The 16145-nt window shown below is 37.2% G+C and overlaps 1 pseudogene; it reads right to left on the bottom strand.

Moving 5' to 3' along the window:
- Positions 1-1176: 1176 nt before the first annotated feature.
- LOC145540492 (heterogeneous nuclear ribonucleoprotein A1-like 2) lies at positions 1177-14828 on the bottom strand (annotated as a pseudogene).
- Between the last annotated feature and the right edge of the window lie 1317 nt (positions 14829-16145).

Consider the following 16145-nt stretch of genomic DNA (forward strand, 5'->3'; position numbering starts at 1 on the left):
GTCTGCTTTTTCTTTCTTAAAAAAAGCGTCTCAAGCCATATCAGATTTGGCTTGGAATACATGAGAGGTTGAGTACTGGCAGCAGTACATTCTGCAAATAGCTGACAACCAGCATATATTTGAACAAATGGATATGTTCTAATAGGTTTCTTTTTTTAAATTTTTTAAAATTGTGATAAAATTTGCCATCTTGGTTTTAAGTGAACAGTCAATGACATTAAATACATTCATAATATTGTGCTACCATTACCACCATCCATCTCTATAACTCTTTTCATCTTTTAAAATTGAAAATCTATGCCAATTAATTAATAACCCCCATCCTCCCCTCCCCTCAGCCTCTGGCAACCATCATTCTACTTTCTTTCTCTGTGATTTTTGACTACTCTATGTAGAATCATGCAGAATTTGTCTTTTTGTGACTGGCTTATTTTATTTTGCATAATGTCCTCAAAGTTCATCTATGTTACATGTGTCAGAATTTCCTTTCTTTTTAAGGCTGAATAATAATTCTGTTTTATGTATATAGCACATTTTGCTTATCCATTCATTCATTGATGAACACTTGGGTTGCTGATGGACACTTGAGTTGCTGCCACATTTTAGCTATTACGAATAGCTATTTTAGCTATTACGAATAATACTACTATGAACATAGGTGTACTCTTAACTTTTTTTTTTTTATGTGGGATCTTAGTTTCCTGACCAGGGATCGAACCCGTGTCCCTTGCCATGGAAGCATTGAGTCTTAACCACTGGACCACCAAGGAAGTCCCCAGGTTTTTTTTTTTAAAGAAAAGACATTTATTCAGCGTCATAATCAGACTATTACATTTAGCATGGGTGCAAAAAAAAATCTACATTAAAACCCTTTGTTGGAATGCTTTACACTTTCCATGGAACAGAAACTAAAATAACCTGTTATACAATTAGTCACAAGTACAGTCCAAGTTTTTTGCCCATACACATGAGTATTGTCTAAAACATGTCTTCTTTGTAGCAGCTAGGACCTGCCACCACTGTGCTTGGTTGAATTCACAAATCTGTTGTAACCTGTAGCTTCCCTGTTATTTCCCTGGCTCTCCTCTCCTGCTAAGCTTTGTTTTCTGTCAGTAATTAAAACCTGCCACTGCCATAGCTACTGCTGCTGCTGGAACCACCATAGCCACCTTGGTTTCATGGTTTGGCAAAGTATTGTCCTCCATCGCCACAGGGGCCAGAACTTCTGCTCCAAAGTTTCCTCCTTTCATGGGTCCAAAATTTGAATATTGATCTTTGTAATTGCCAAAATCATTGTAGCTTCCACCACCCAAAATTCCTTCCACTACCACCACCAAAGCCACCTCTGCCTCCACCATTGTTATAGCTGTTATAGCTTCCACTCCCACTATAGCCACTGCCCTGGTTTCTGTAACCCTGTCCACCACTTCCATAGTCTCTCTGCTTCCTCCAGAGTAACCAGGGCTGCCTCCTCCATAACCACCATCATTACCAAATCCATTATAACCATCCCCACTGCCACCATATCTGCCACCACCACAGCAGTCACAAAAGCCACTTCGACAACTGATGTTTCCTCCACAACCAAAGTTGTTATTCCCACCAGAATCACCTCCACGACCACCACCAAAGTTTCCAGAACCACTTGGACCTCTCTGGCTGGATGAAGCACTAGTCATCTCTTGCTTAGACAAGGTTTTTCTCAATTCACAGTTGTGGCCATTCATAGTGGGGTATTTCTGAATGACAATCTTGTCTACGGAGTCATGGTCATCAAAAGTTACAAAAACAAAGCCTCTCTTTTTGTCACTGCCTCGGTCAGTCATGATTTCAGTCACTTCAATTTCCCCATACTGTTCAAAATTATCTCTTAGGTGATGTTCTTCAGTGTCTTCTTTAATGCCACCAACAAAAATCTTTTTCATAGTTAAGTGGGCACGAGGTCTTTGAGAATCTTCTCTTGACACGTCCCTCTTTGGTTCCACAACTCTTCCGTCCACTTTGTGTGGCCTTGCATTCATGGCTGCATCCACCTCCTCCACCATGGCGTATGTGACAAACCCGAAGCCTCTGGAGTGCTTGGTGTTTGGATCCCTCATTACCACAGGTCTGTGAGCGTTCCCCATTGCTCAAAATGGCTCCTCAGACTCTCATCTGTTGTTTCGAAGCTCAATCCTCTGATGAAGAGCTTCCGCAGCTGTTCGGACTCTTTGGGAGACACAGACTTAAGACATGACGGCAGTTGAGGGGTGGGGGAGCGGAGACTTCAACAATGCTTTCTCGGTGGTGTCCACGGGTAGAAAGAAGTCCCCAGATTTTTAAGAGGTGACTTTGCTGCTTTTACCATCCTCTGTAGGTAGTTTAGAGGGACCTAGCTTATACTATAAAATACTTGACTGCCTTGTTTATGATAACACAACATGTGCATCTATCATGTTAGTTTTTCTTATGATACCTTCTACTCTTTCCTTAGCCCTAATTGTTCCCACATAGTGAGAAGTTTGACATTTTTTCCTATATTTTCTAACAACAGACATTCTCCCCATATCATTGAATTTCTAAATTTTAATTAAATCTCTAACTGAAGTTGAGACTTAAAACTCAGCTTGCTGAATATGGATAATAATTCTGCTTGAAAAATAAAGCTAATATAAAACTCCAGGGTGATTTTTTTTTTCTTTGTAAATTTCTTGTTTATAAATACAAACTTGGGAAATCACTAAATAAATGAAACAGATGAACTCTTAATAAGTTAATGGTAAATGGAATATGCTAAAATGGAGTCATAAAAAAGACTGCAAAAGAGGGTAAGGAATGCATTTAACAGGGAACAAAGAGCAATGGGACAAATAGAAATAGCAGAATGTTAGATTTAAGCTTAATCATATTAGTAATTATACCAAATATAAATGGTCTAAAAGTTAAACTAAAACAAGATTGATTGCCATCTTGGGAAAGAAGCAAGACCCAACTATAAGCTGTGTATGTGAAAACCCCTCTAAAGACATCAGGTAAAAGTAAACGAATGGAAAAAGATATTCTGTGCAAGTGCTAATGAATCCAGTTGTAGTGGAAAGAACATTGAAGTGGCTATCTAATATCAGAAAACAGATATTATTAAGAGGGGTGTTTTATGATACTAGAAGTCAGTTCATTAAGATGACATAAAAATTTAAATATGTTCAGAACTTCAAAATGTGTAAAGCAAAAACAGAACTGACAGAAAAATAAACAAGTCTCTAGTTAGAAATTTCGACAGTGCTTTCTTACTAATTGAAATACTTAAGTAGACAGAAAATTAGTAAGGTTCTAAAAAACTTGAACAACATTAACATCTTTTTTAAAAAAATATTTATTTGGCTGCACCAAGTCTTGGTTGCAACACACAGTATAGTGTGCATGCAAGCTCTTTTAGTTGCAGCATGTGGAATCTTTACTTGGAAAATTCCATGGACAGAGGAGCATAGCAGTCTATAGTCCATGGGGTCACAAAGAGTTTGACACAACTTGAGTGACTAACTTGTGTGTGTGTGTGTGGGTAATCTTTAGTTACAGCTTGCAGGATCTAGTTCCCTGACCAGGAATCAAACCTGGGCCCCCTGTATTTGGGAGCTTAGAGTCTTAGCCTCTGGACCACCAGGGAAATCCCTTAAATATTCTGATACAATATTTATAGACCATACCACCCAGTGGCAACCCACTTCAGTACTGTTGTATAGAGAATTCCATGGACAGAAGAGCCCAGCAGACTACAGTCCATAGGTTCCCAAGAGTTGGACACGACTTAGCAACTAAACCACCACCACCCCAAAACAGGAGAGCATTCTTTTCAAATGCTCATGAAACATTTACCACAATAGACTATGTTCTGGGCCATAAAATAATATATTTAAGAGGATTGAAACAAAACAGAATATATTCTCAAGCTATAAAGAAATTAGTGTAAAAATAGCATCTGAAAAATCTACAAATATGCAGAAATTGGATAGCACACTTATAAATACCCCCCTGCTCAAAAAAGTCTAGGGAAATTGGAAAATATCTTTAATTGAATGAAATGAAAACACAATTAGCAAAATTCATGGCGTATAGCTGAAAACATTGATCTCTAGCTCGGCAGGGTTGGAAAGAATCAGACATGACTGAGCCACTGAGCACGCAAGCACTAGCTAGAATAAGGGAAAAGAAAGACACAGATCAGGAATGTTAGTAAGGAAAGAAGAGACACCACTACAGATCCCATAGGGACATTAAAACAACAATAATATTTATTGGCAACTTTATGCCAATAAATTTTTATGAAATTGACTATGTCCTTAAGAGACAACTGCCAAAGCTCACTCAAGAAGCAGATAACCTGAATAGCCATATCTAGATTAAAGAAACTGAATTTCTTGTTAATTATAAATTCATTTGCTCTGTTAGGTAGAGAAAAAAATGGAAAATTCAGTGCTTGAAACATTTATAGTAGAGGATAACAGTTTTGTTCTCCAGTCTTAGAACTGGTTTTCCTTGTCCATCATAATTTTTGCCGGAAGCAAGAAGTAAAGTTTTCTTTATACTTTAATTTTAAAATTATTGCCTGAATTTCTAAGGAGTTGCAAAGCTTACAAATCACTGTCATCTTAGCTGTTGTAATTACTTGAACTAGAGCCAATTAAATGTGATTCTTGTTCTTAAAATGAAAGTACTTTTGAGAATAATGCTAATTATATGTTTACTAGCCTCACAAGTAAGCACTGTTGTTGTTCTTGTTCAGTCGCTCAGTCGTGTCTGACTCTTTGCATCCCCATGAACTCCAGCACTCCAGGCTTCTCCGTCCTTCACTATCTCCCTGAGCTTGCTCAAACTCATGTCCATTGAGTTAGTGATGCCATCCAACCATCTCATCCTCTGTCGCCCCCTTCTCCTCTTGCCTTCAATCTTTCCCAGCATTAGGGTCTTTTCCGATGAATCAGCTCTTCACATCAGATGGCCAAAGTATTGGAGCTTCAGCTTCAGCATCAGTCCTTCCAGTGAATATTCAGGGTTGATTTCCTTTAGGATTCACTGGTTTGATCTTGCTGTCCAAAGGAGTCTCAAGTATCTCCTCCAGCACCACAGTTCAAAAGCATCAGTTCTTCCGTGCTCAGCCTTCTTTATGGTCCAACTCTCATATCCATACATGACTACTGTAGATGATTATTAAAAGTATTATTATCCCTTTTTGTATGTTGGCCAAGTCCATAGTAAAGTTAACAAAACCCAAGATGACATAGCTAGTAAGTTCCAGTGTTAGATTTTGAATCCAGGTCAGACTCCATAATCCATAGTTACCACTAAATTATGTTACCTATCATGTATCTGATAAGTACTATAAGATGCCATAAAAGTATCCTTTTGGATCTTTTCTCAGAGCTACTTTCTAATTATGCTTGAAATAAGCAGTAGGGATTTTTTAAAAATCTAAAGTATGGAATGTAATATTTTATGAAAAAAGGAACTAATGAATGTCGGGAGCCGCGATAGGCATTACTGACAAAATGGAGGCACGGCCCCAACCCCCTCTCCTCATCCCACAGGTACAGTCCCGGGATAAAGGAGTTAGGTCTTGTGATTCTGACTTGTCCTTTCCTTCCTCCGGTTGAGTTGGCTGGAAAGAATGTTATAATCCATAAAGTTAACTATTGACGTCTGTTCAAGGATCTTTACAAAGAATGTTCCAGGATGAGCACATAGGCTACAGCTTGAGACCATGGGAAACAACGTTATCTGAAACCTGCCTGTAAGGGGAATGTTTATGGCAAAAGAAGTTTGCTGAGTTTAGGGGTTAGGAATAATTAAGAATAGTTAGAAGCTAGAAGTTTAAGGTATGTTGTAGTGTTGGCATATTTTACTATAGCTTATAGAAACTAGGAATTTTAGAGATACTAATAGCTAAAAGCCTTTTTAGGAGATGATGAGCTTAAGTTACTAGAGGGTAACAGGATTTAAAGAGATAAGAAATAAACTGAGGAATGTGATATACAGCCCAGAGACAAACTTGAGTTACAATGTCATCACAAAGACACTTAAGAGGGAACACTCAAGGACAACAATGATTTATGGAGACAGTAAATTTGGGTGAGGAGGAGACCTGATGAGAAAGGCAACTCAGGCCTCAGGGATCTCGATAAGCTGCCTCAGCACTCACCTTAAAGATGATATCTATCTTTCTGATGCTTGCTATAATAGACTGCTCCCTAATTTCTGTGACTTAGACAGAAGGCTTTCCCTGATCCTTTTCTAACCAGGTCAATTTAAAACTAATCAACATGCCCCCCAAACGGTGGCACTCTATAAGATTATTCATAAAAGAGAGTATTTTAATCTAAACTCCTCTCGTTAGCATCTTTGTTTGATAAATGTGCCTGTGCCTTTAGAGCTAATGTGCATGACTGCTCCTTAACAATAAACAGCATTGAGAGCCTGAATGCATAAAAAGTCCCAATGGGCACAGAACCCTTCAAGGGGGAGAAAGCCTATTAGAAAAACATAAGAAATATTATTCTGTAAAACTGTTGTTCGAGCTATATTTACTTGCTATGTTTTTGCTCCTAACATGTTGAACCTGTATAATAAAAGTATAATAGTTAGAGGCTTATATAAATAAATGTTTAGCACTAATATAAAAATAATAAGACAATTGTTAATCTAGCTGGTACGTTCTGTGCCTGACACAAAAATACTTTTAGAAAAGGTGTTCTGGCTGATCAACCCTTATCAATAAAGAGTCATAAGATGTTAGCAGGCCTCCAGGCCAGAAGATGATGTAAACAACATGAGACTTTTGTAATTAAGATATACAAAAAGTATCCTGGTTTTGATAGGTGTCAAAAACTGCTGACATGTTGAGCAGATTTGGCATGACTCTACATTTTACGTTTTCCTCTATGTACAACTTAAGATATAAAAACTCCCTTTGAAAAATAAAGCTCAGACGCTGCTTCACACCTGCCTAGACTTGCTGTGTCTTCTCTTCCCTTCGCCAACGCCATCCATCCTGAGGGAAACTCTGGACCAGCTGGAGAAGGACTCCAGCAAATGAATATAGTCATTTTACCGTATACTTGTACTTTGAATGGAACTATGTTTTGATACACCTAATGAAACAGATTCAGACATTTTTTTTAAAGTAACATGAGGACGCTGGGGGACAAGTTGGCATAGATAATATATACAAAGACAAAAACATGAAAAGAATAGGAGTTTATCCAAGTGGACAGTTACTATAATGGAAGAAATAGGAGAAAATAAAAAAAGGGAAAGAAGGGATTGCAGAATATGGACATGATGGAGCAGCAGAAATGAGCAGTACTTGTGTAATAGGATGTATTTACAATTATCAACTTGCTACTTCAATCAAATATAAACCTTAATGATATTTGGAAAAAGAAGGTGCTTTATATATATATATTTAATTGTACTGTTTGCTTTATTGCAGTGACCTTACAGAACCAAATCTGTAAAATCTCTGAGGTATGTTGAGTTTTTAACACGTCAGCCTACATCTTAATATAAATTTGTTTAACTTCTGAAGGATAGGACATTGGCAAGGCTTGCTTGACTAGAGGCTAAATAAAACTATTCCAGTAGAAATAGTTCCTCTATCTTTCCTATTACTAGTCATACTTGTCATTTTTCTTTTTAAAAATTTACATATCAGAGAATAGACTCGGTTTCTAACATGGTGGTCTCCGAAATGGGATACAGATAACTCAGGGGATATGCAAGACTATGCATTGATGTGAGAAGAGGAGAAACTTAAACATTTATTTTCACATATGGTAAAAATGAATTAATGTTGCTAGTGTTTAATGTACAGATAGACAGTGGGGTTTTCCCATTTTTGGTGACTACCAAATGATCCAACAGAATTGTTGGTAACTAAGGTATCCTGAGGGGAAAGTAGGACTTCAGCCCTCCAAAGGGGAGGACAAAGGGACTTTTTAAAGTGAATTGTTGCAGATGATACTTTTTATCGGTTTCCCTGATGTCTCAGATAGTGAAGAATTCACCTTAATGCAGAAGTACATACAATACTTGATGTGTACTTGGTTCATGGAATTGTGGGCTGCTGTCTATGGGGTCGCACAGAGTCGGTCATGACTGAAGCGACTTAGCAGCAGCAGCAGCAGCTTTACCAAACTAACCTTCGTGAAGGATAAATGCCTTAAAAAGATGTTTTGCAAAGAAATTGCTAATAATGATATGCAAGAATAAGCAAACAAGAAGAAAATAAGTTGTGAACTCTGTTAGCAATCAGTTCAGTTCAGTCGCTCAGTCGTGTCCGACTCTTTGCAACCCCATGAATTGCAGCACGCCAGGCCTCTCTGTCCATCACCAACTCCCGGAGTCTACCCAAACCCATGTCCATCGAGTCGGTGATGCCATCCAACCATCTCATCCTCTGTCGTCTCCTTCTCCTCCCGCCCCCAATCCTACCCAGCATTAGGGTCTTTTCCAATGAGTCAACCCTTTGCATGAGGTGGCCAAAGTATTGGAGTTTCAGCTTCAACATCAGACCCTCCAATGAACACCCAGGACTGATCTCTTTTAGGATGGACTGGTTGGATCTCCTTGCAGTCCAAGGGACTCTCAAGAGTCTTCTCCAACACCACAGTTCAAAAGCATCAATTCTTTGGTGCTCAGCTTTCTTCACCGTCCAACTCTCACATCCATACATGACCACTGGAAAAACCAGAGCCTTGACTAGACAATAATATTACCAGGTAAATACAATGATCTAACCGTGAAAAAAAAAAGTCAACCAAAAACAACAACAACAACAACAAAAAAGAAAGACCAAAATTTGGATTGGACCCACTATTAGTGCAATGAACCTTGCCCTAAGAGTATATAAATCTGATATATTAACTAATGATGGCATGTAGTCATCATGATTTGGAAAACACTTAAAATTTCATTTTACAAAAATTACTAAAATTGACTGTGATGATGGTACAAATGTCTGTGAATATAATAAAAATCACTGAATTAACCTTAAAAATATGTTTTTGTATTACCCTTAATTTCTATATTTCTGTATTCATAATGCAGATGATATTTACATATTACATATAAAATGTTAAGACAAAGATGGGGGAATTCACTGTACTTTCTCCTCAGAGTATTCAGCTATCACTAGAAAATAGCATTCAGAGGACTCATCAGATTAAGTTTTTTTTAAAAAAATATATAGTGTATTATATAAAAGCTTGGTAGTTTAGCAACAAAAATTAAATGTTATTTCATGATGACTTCTCACTCACTTGGTAATATGAGTTTCAAATTTTGATAGAATCCTCATGGGTCCTCAGAATTTCTAGAATTTCAAGACATTTAAATTGAACAGCTGTACTATTGAGATCACAATCTTCCATGTGAACCTGATTTACCTCAATATCAGTTAGCAACAAGGAAATGGTTTTTTTTTTTCTTTTTGCTTCTGTTTTTATTTTTCTTTTGATCAGAAAATCAGCTTTAGGAATTTAGAAACTAGACCACACAATGGAAATTGCATTACCTGCCAATAGTTCTATTAGAAAGGGTCTACTGTAAAGAGTTTTAACATATTATGTTATACATAAAATATGTACTATATTTTATTTTTATATAGTATTACATTTATCATATATTATAAATATAATTAACTATTCAAAATGCTAACTCATTAAATTATTAAATGTCACTTACTAGATTGAATTACCTTTGATACGTATAAACAATTTAAAACATGGCTTTAGCTATTTAATGGAGAAGGACATGGCAACCCACTCCAGTATTCTTGCCTGGAGAATCCCATGGATGGAGGAGCCTGGTGGTTACAGTCCATGGGGTCGCAAGGAGTCGGACACGACTGAGCGACTTCACTTTCACTTTAGCTATTTAAAAAAACAAACACAATCTTGTCTCAAGGTCTGTATATTTTTCTGGTGAATAGCACATACAGAATTTTTAAAAAGTAACTCTTTGGAAATGTGGCCCCCCCAAACTGACTAAGAAGGATTTTGGTTGTTGCTAAAGACTTAGGTTTCTGGAAATCCCATTGTGAAATCAGAACATTAAGTACACTTAATATGTAAATCAGAAAAAAAAAGATGTAAATCTGAAGATTTTGTGTCATTTGGAAGAGTCTTGTGTTTTCAATTTTTGTTTTAAAACTGAAAGAGTAATTCTTAATCATGTTTCAAACAGTGCTCTGCAAAGCAAATTACGGCTTGAAAGAAATATTTTGCATTTGGATTCTTCTATTATAGTATCTGTAATTTATTAATTAAATCTCATTATAAATAAAACATTTAATACCCTCTGCAAATGTTTCACCTACTTTAATTACTCAGTTCCCAAACTGAATTTGGAAATAACAGCATTTAACTTGCATTTTCCTGCTGATTTGATAATTAATCAAATATCTTTGTAAATGTACTTATTTTAAATACGTTGGTCAGACTTTTTTATGTTATTGTAGGAGAACGAAGAGATTTTTAAAAATCTTTGCATTATATATTTAAATGGTGACAAGTGCATGTTTTGTGATTATAGCTTTTCTTGTGTTAAATGTATGATATATTTTATTTCACTTATTCTCTTGCTACAAAATTTCTGTGGGAAATACAAGCTGTTCAGAGACATAGTACTGAAGGCCAACTCTTCAGTACTATGGTTCACAGTAACCATAGCAATAACTGTCCTAAAAATAAAGAGTCCCTATATCAGCACAGATGGAATCATCTTACTGAGGAAGAATCAGGTTCACAGGCAGTGGTATCACCTGGACCTAGGAATCCCATGTGATAGTAACATAATCCAAGAGCATGAGGGTTTAACACAGATATAAAAGCTTAAAATTAGATTTCATATTTAGACCAGGCTTTATAGTGAAACATAATTTAAAACTAAAACTGTATCTGTAGATGCTAAATAAGTTCCAACAAGGAAACATATCACAATTCGTATTTTTAGCCACATAAGGATTAAACTCAAGGTATTAATGCCTTCATTCACGGCTTGTAAGTGTTTCCTTATATTTGGAACTGATTCTGCAGTTTGAGTCAGTGAGGTTGATTCCTGACAGCGATCTTTCACTCCTGAAAATTGCACAGAACTTTGTACCCTCCTAGTAAAAATATATCTTGCCTTATCTTGTAATTCAGGTAGTACTTTTATACTTGCTTTATTCTCTAGCAGGTTATAAATCCTTGAAAAACTTGCCTTATTTATTCTTTTATCTCCTATACAGTACCTTACACATGATAAAAGTTCAACAAATGTTTAATTTGGACTTAATTTGAGTTTTTTTTAAATTGAAGCATAATTAACATATTACATTAGTTTCAGGTATGTAACACAATGACTTGCTATTTGTATTTATTGTGAAATGATCCACAATCTTTAGTTCATACCCATCATCATACATAGACACAGAAATTTTTTTCTTATGATGAGAAAGAATATTTAAGATTTACTCTCTGGTAAACTTTCAAATATACAATACAGTATTAGCAGCTATAGTCACCATGCTGTACATTACATCCCCGTGACTTATCTGTTTTATAACTGGAAGTTTGTCGTTTGACTCCCATCCCCCATCCCCCACCCTATACCTTGGCACCCACAGATCTGTTCTCTGTTATCTATGAGGTTGGCTGCCTTTTTTTTTTTTTTGTCTTTTTGAATTGCACGTATAAGTGGAATTGCACATATGATATTTTTGTTTCTCTGTCTGACTTGTTTCACTTAGCATAAAACTCTCTCTCTCAAGGTCCATTTCTGTTGTCACAAATGACAAGGTTTTTCCTTTTTGTAACTGAATAATGTTTCATTTTATATATACATACCACACTTTATTCATTCATCTGTCATTCTTTTCATGTACCTGTTGGCCATTTGTATGTCTTCTTTTAAAAAAAACGTCCATTCATTAATTCTGTTTTTTAACAAACTTTATCACAATTCTTATAATGAGTATAAATCCTCATTTAAACTATTTATGCAAAATTGCAGTTCTTCTTTCACAATACTTTGTGAAAAGGAAACCCTCAATATTTGCTGAATTGAACTGAACATATTTAAAGTAGTTTTACTTAAATTTTTTTTTTAAATCAGTGTTTATGAGGACTATAAATTTCTCTTTTTGCCTAAACACCTAAAATATATCCTTTAAAGGGGGAAGAAATAAAAGTAAGTGAGGGGACTTCCCTGGTGGTCCAGTGGCTGACTCCATGTGTCCAATAGGGGACCCAGGTTTCATCCCTGGTCAGGGAACTAGATCCTATATGCTGCAACTAAGTGTTCGCATGTCACAACTACAGATCCTGCATGCTGGAACTAAGACCTGGCACAAGCCAAAAAAAAAAAAAGAGTACGTGAGGAAATAAAAACATAACCATCAGATTTTGAGAGTTTCATAATATGTCAGAAATCTTCATCTTGATCAAACTAGAGAATTTCACCCAATTTATATATTCATCTCTTTTCTTTTTTATCTTCATAAAAGCATTTACCACACTTATTTCATGTATTACATCATTTCTTCCCCCTTTCCACTACCTGTCAAAGTCAATTGATTATTCTTGCTAAGGTTAATGAATAGCATAATAAAATGTATGATTCCAAAGAGTTACAAAAGCTAACATCACCTAGTGGCTTACTTTTGCAGCTGTATAGTGGGTTTGTGTGGCAGCCTGGGCTGTGTGAGAGAGTTGTGAATGACAGAGTGGGACTGACCTGGTCTTACAGATTAACAGGAAGCATTCTTGTCTGTGCTCAGGGTCCTGTGGTCTCCATAGGCCACAGGAGACACTGAGACATGATCTGTTTGCTCAGGAGACATGATCTCTTTGCTCAGACATGAACCACATCCGTTTGGCTGCAGTGCCACAAGGGTTTCAAAGCTCAACATCTAGCAACTCCTTGAAGCCCCAGGCTGTTTTCTCTGATGTCCCACACTCCTTTTCACTCCCTGTCTTACTTACTGAAACCTAACTCCTGCCACAAATATAATAAGCCCCATTTCTTCAAGCCCTCAGCACAATGTTTATAATCAATTTACAATTTACTTCATTCCATTTTTGTTGTTGTTGTTCAGTCAGTAAGTCATGTCCAACTCTTTGGACCACATGATTGCAGCACACCAAACTCCCCTATCTTCTGGAGTTTGCTTAAATTCATGTCCGTTGAGTGGGTGATGCTATCTAATCTCATCCTCTGCTGCCCCCTTCTCCTTTTGCCCTCAATCTTTCCCAGCATCAGGAGCTTTTCCAGTGAGTGGCTCATTGCATCAGGTGGCCAAAATATTGGAGCTTCAGCTTCAGCATCTGTTCTTCCAATGAATATTCAGCATTCACTTAGGATTGACTGGTTTGATCTCCTTGCAGTCCAAGGGGCTCTCAAGAGTCTTCTCCAGCACCATGATTTGAAAGCATCGATTCTTCAGCACTCAGCCTTCTTTATGGTCCAACTCTCATATCCATATATGACTGCTGGAAAAAACCATAGCTTTGCCTAGATGGACCTTTGTCAGTAAAGCAATGGCTTTCTAATACACTGTCTAGGTTTGTCTTAGCTTTTCTTCCAAGGAGCAAGCATCTTTTAATTTCATGGTTGCAGTCACCATCTACAGTGATTTTGGAGCCCAAGAAAATAAAATCTCTCACTGCTTCCACTTTTCCCCCTTCTATTTGCTATGAAGTGATGGGACTGGATGACATGATTTTTTTTTAATATATATATTGAGTTTTAAGCAAACTGTTTCACTCTCCTTTTTCATCTTTATCAAAAGGCTCTTTAGTTACTCTTCACTTTCTGCCATTAGAATGGTATCATCTGCATATCTGAAGTTGTTGATATTTCTCCCGGCAATCTTGATTCTAGCTTGCGATTCATCCGGCTTGGCATTTTGCATGATGTACTCTGCATATAAGTTAAATAAAGAAGGTGACAATATACAGCCTTATCTTACTCCTTTCCCAATTTTGAACTAGTCTGCTGTTCCATGTCTGGTCTAACTATTGCTTCTTGATCTTCATAGATTTCTCAGGAGACAAGGTGGTCTGGTATTCCCAACTTTTTAAGAATTTTCCACAATTTATTGTGATCCACACAGTCAAGGGCTTTTTAGCATAGCCAGTGAGGCAGAAGTAGATGTTTCTCTCTGGAATTCCCTTGCTTTTTGTATGATCCAACAGATGCTGGCAATTTGATCTCTGGTTCCTCTGCCTGTTCTAAACCCAGCTTGTACATCTGAAAGTTCTTGGTTCACATACTGCTGAAGCCTAGCTTGAAGGATTTTGAGCATAACGTTACTAGCATGTGAAATGAGTACAACTGTATGGTAGTTTGAACATTCTTTGGCATTGCCCTTCTTTGGGACTGGAATGAAAGCTGATTTTTTGGCTTAGCAGTAAAGAATCTGCCTGCAATGCAGGAGTCACAGGAGACTCAAGTTTGAACCCTGGGTCGGGAAGATTCTCTGGAGGAGGAAATGGCAACCCACTCCAGTATTCTTGACTGTAAAATCCCGTCGACAGAGGAGCTTGGTGTGCTACATTCCAAAGGGTCGCACAGAGTCAGACACGACTGAGCACGAGCAGCCTCATTCTACTTTGCTTGACTGTTATCTTGTCTCTTGACTGTTAACTCCTTGAGACAAAGACCAGGTATTTTCGTCTTTATCATCTCACTATTCCCTTGTCATCCCATTCTGGGTCCAGATGGATCCAAAGGTTCACCAAAATAAAAATGAAGTTGTGTTTCAAAACTTCTTTGGTTTTAGCCTCCTTTGGGACCACTGAAGCTGCACCACCCATTCTGATTTATTTTAGGATTTAACACATATGCCACATGTGACTACAGGTAAGCATTGTTTATATAGCAGAAGTGTGACCAAGTGTTTTTAACAAAGAGCAACATGATTACAAATTCACTGTGAGAAGGCGAATTTTTTAGTAACAACTATAAAAGCCATCAATTCCAAAAAATTAATTTTTTCGGTAATGTAAAAGCGGCCCAAATACTTTCTTCAACTTTATTTATACAAAAGTGCCCTATTGTAGAGTTAGTATTTGTGCCAATAGCATTACCACTTATTGCTCAATTATGATTTCAGCAGCAAGAATACAGGTATTTCTCTTAAGGCATATTTGATGTGAGGACATATTTTAATTCAGTCTCCAAATTTATATAACAAATGCTATTGAAATTCTCAATTTTCAACCTGATGAAATTTTTGTAACACCGAGGTGAATCCCAACATTGCTTGCTTAGCATTTGGTCACGTGGTTAGAAGGTTTAAATTATTTCTGGAAGTCTTTTTATTGAGATATGATGGATATATAACTTTGTATTTGTTTTAGGTATACTTTATAATGATTTGGTTGTTGTCATTGTTCAGTCACTAAGTTGTGTCTGTCTCTTTGCGACCCCATGGACTGCAGCATGCCAGGCTTTCCTTCCATCACCATCTCCCTGAGTTTACCCAAACTCATGTCCATTGAGTCGGTGATGCCATCCAACCATCTCATCCTCTGTCATCCCCTTCTCCTCCTGCCCTCAATTTTTCCCAGCATCAGGTTCTTTTCAAATGAGTCAGCTCTTCGCATCAGGTAGCCAAAGTATTGGAGCTTCAGCTTCAGCATCAGTCCTTCCAGTGAATATTCAGGGTTGATTTCCTTTAGGATTGATTGGTTTGATTTCCTTGCAGTCCAAGGGACTCTCAGAGTCTTCACCAACACCACAGTTCAAAAGCATCAATTCTTTGAAACTCAGCCTTCTTTATGGTCCAACTCTCACGCCCGTACATGACTACTGGAAAATCATAGCTTTGACTATACAGTTGGCAAAGTAATGTCTCTGCTTTTTAATATGCTGTCTAGGCTTGTCATAGCTTTTCTTCCAAGGAGCAAGTGTCTTTTAATTTCATGGCTGCAATCACCATCCACAGTGATTTTGGAGCCCTAGAAAATTAAGTTTGTCACTGTTTCCATAGTTTCCCCATCTATTTGCCATGAAGTGATGGGACCAGATCCTATGATCTTGATTTTTTGAATTCGAATTTTAACCCAGCCTTCTCACTCTCCTCTTTCACTTTCACCAACAGGCTCTTTAGTTCCTCTTCATTTTCTGCC

This window comes from Giraffa tippelskirchi, chromosome 3 (genome assembly GCF_054371585.1).
Source record: "Giraffa tippelskirchi isolate mGirTip1 chromosome 3, T2T-mGirTip1v1.2.pri, whole genome shotgun sequence".
NCBI classification, from domain to species: Eukaryota; Metazoa; Chordata; class Mammalia; order Artiodactyla; family Giraffidae; genus Giraffa; species Giraffa tippelskirchi.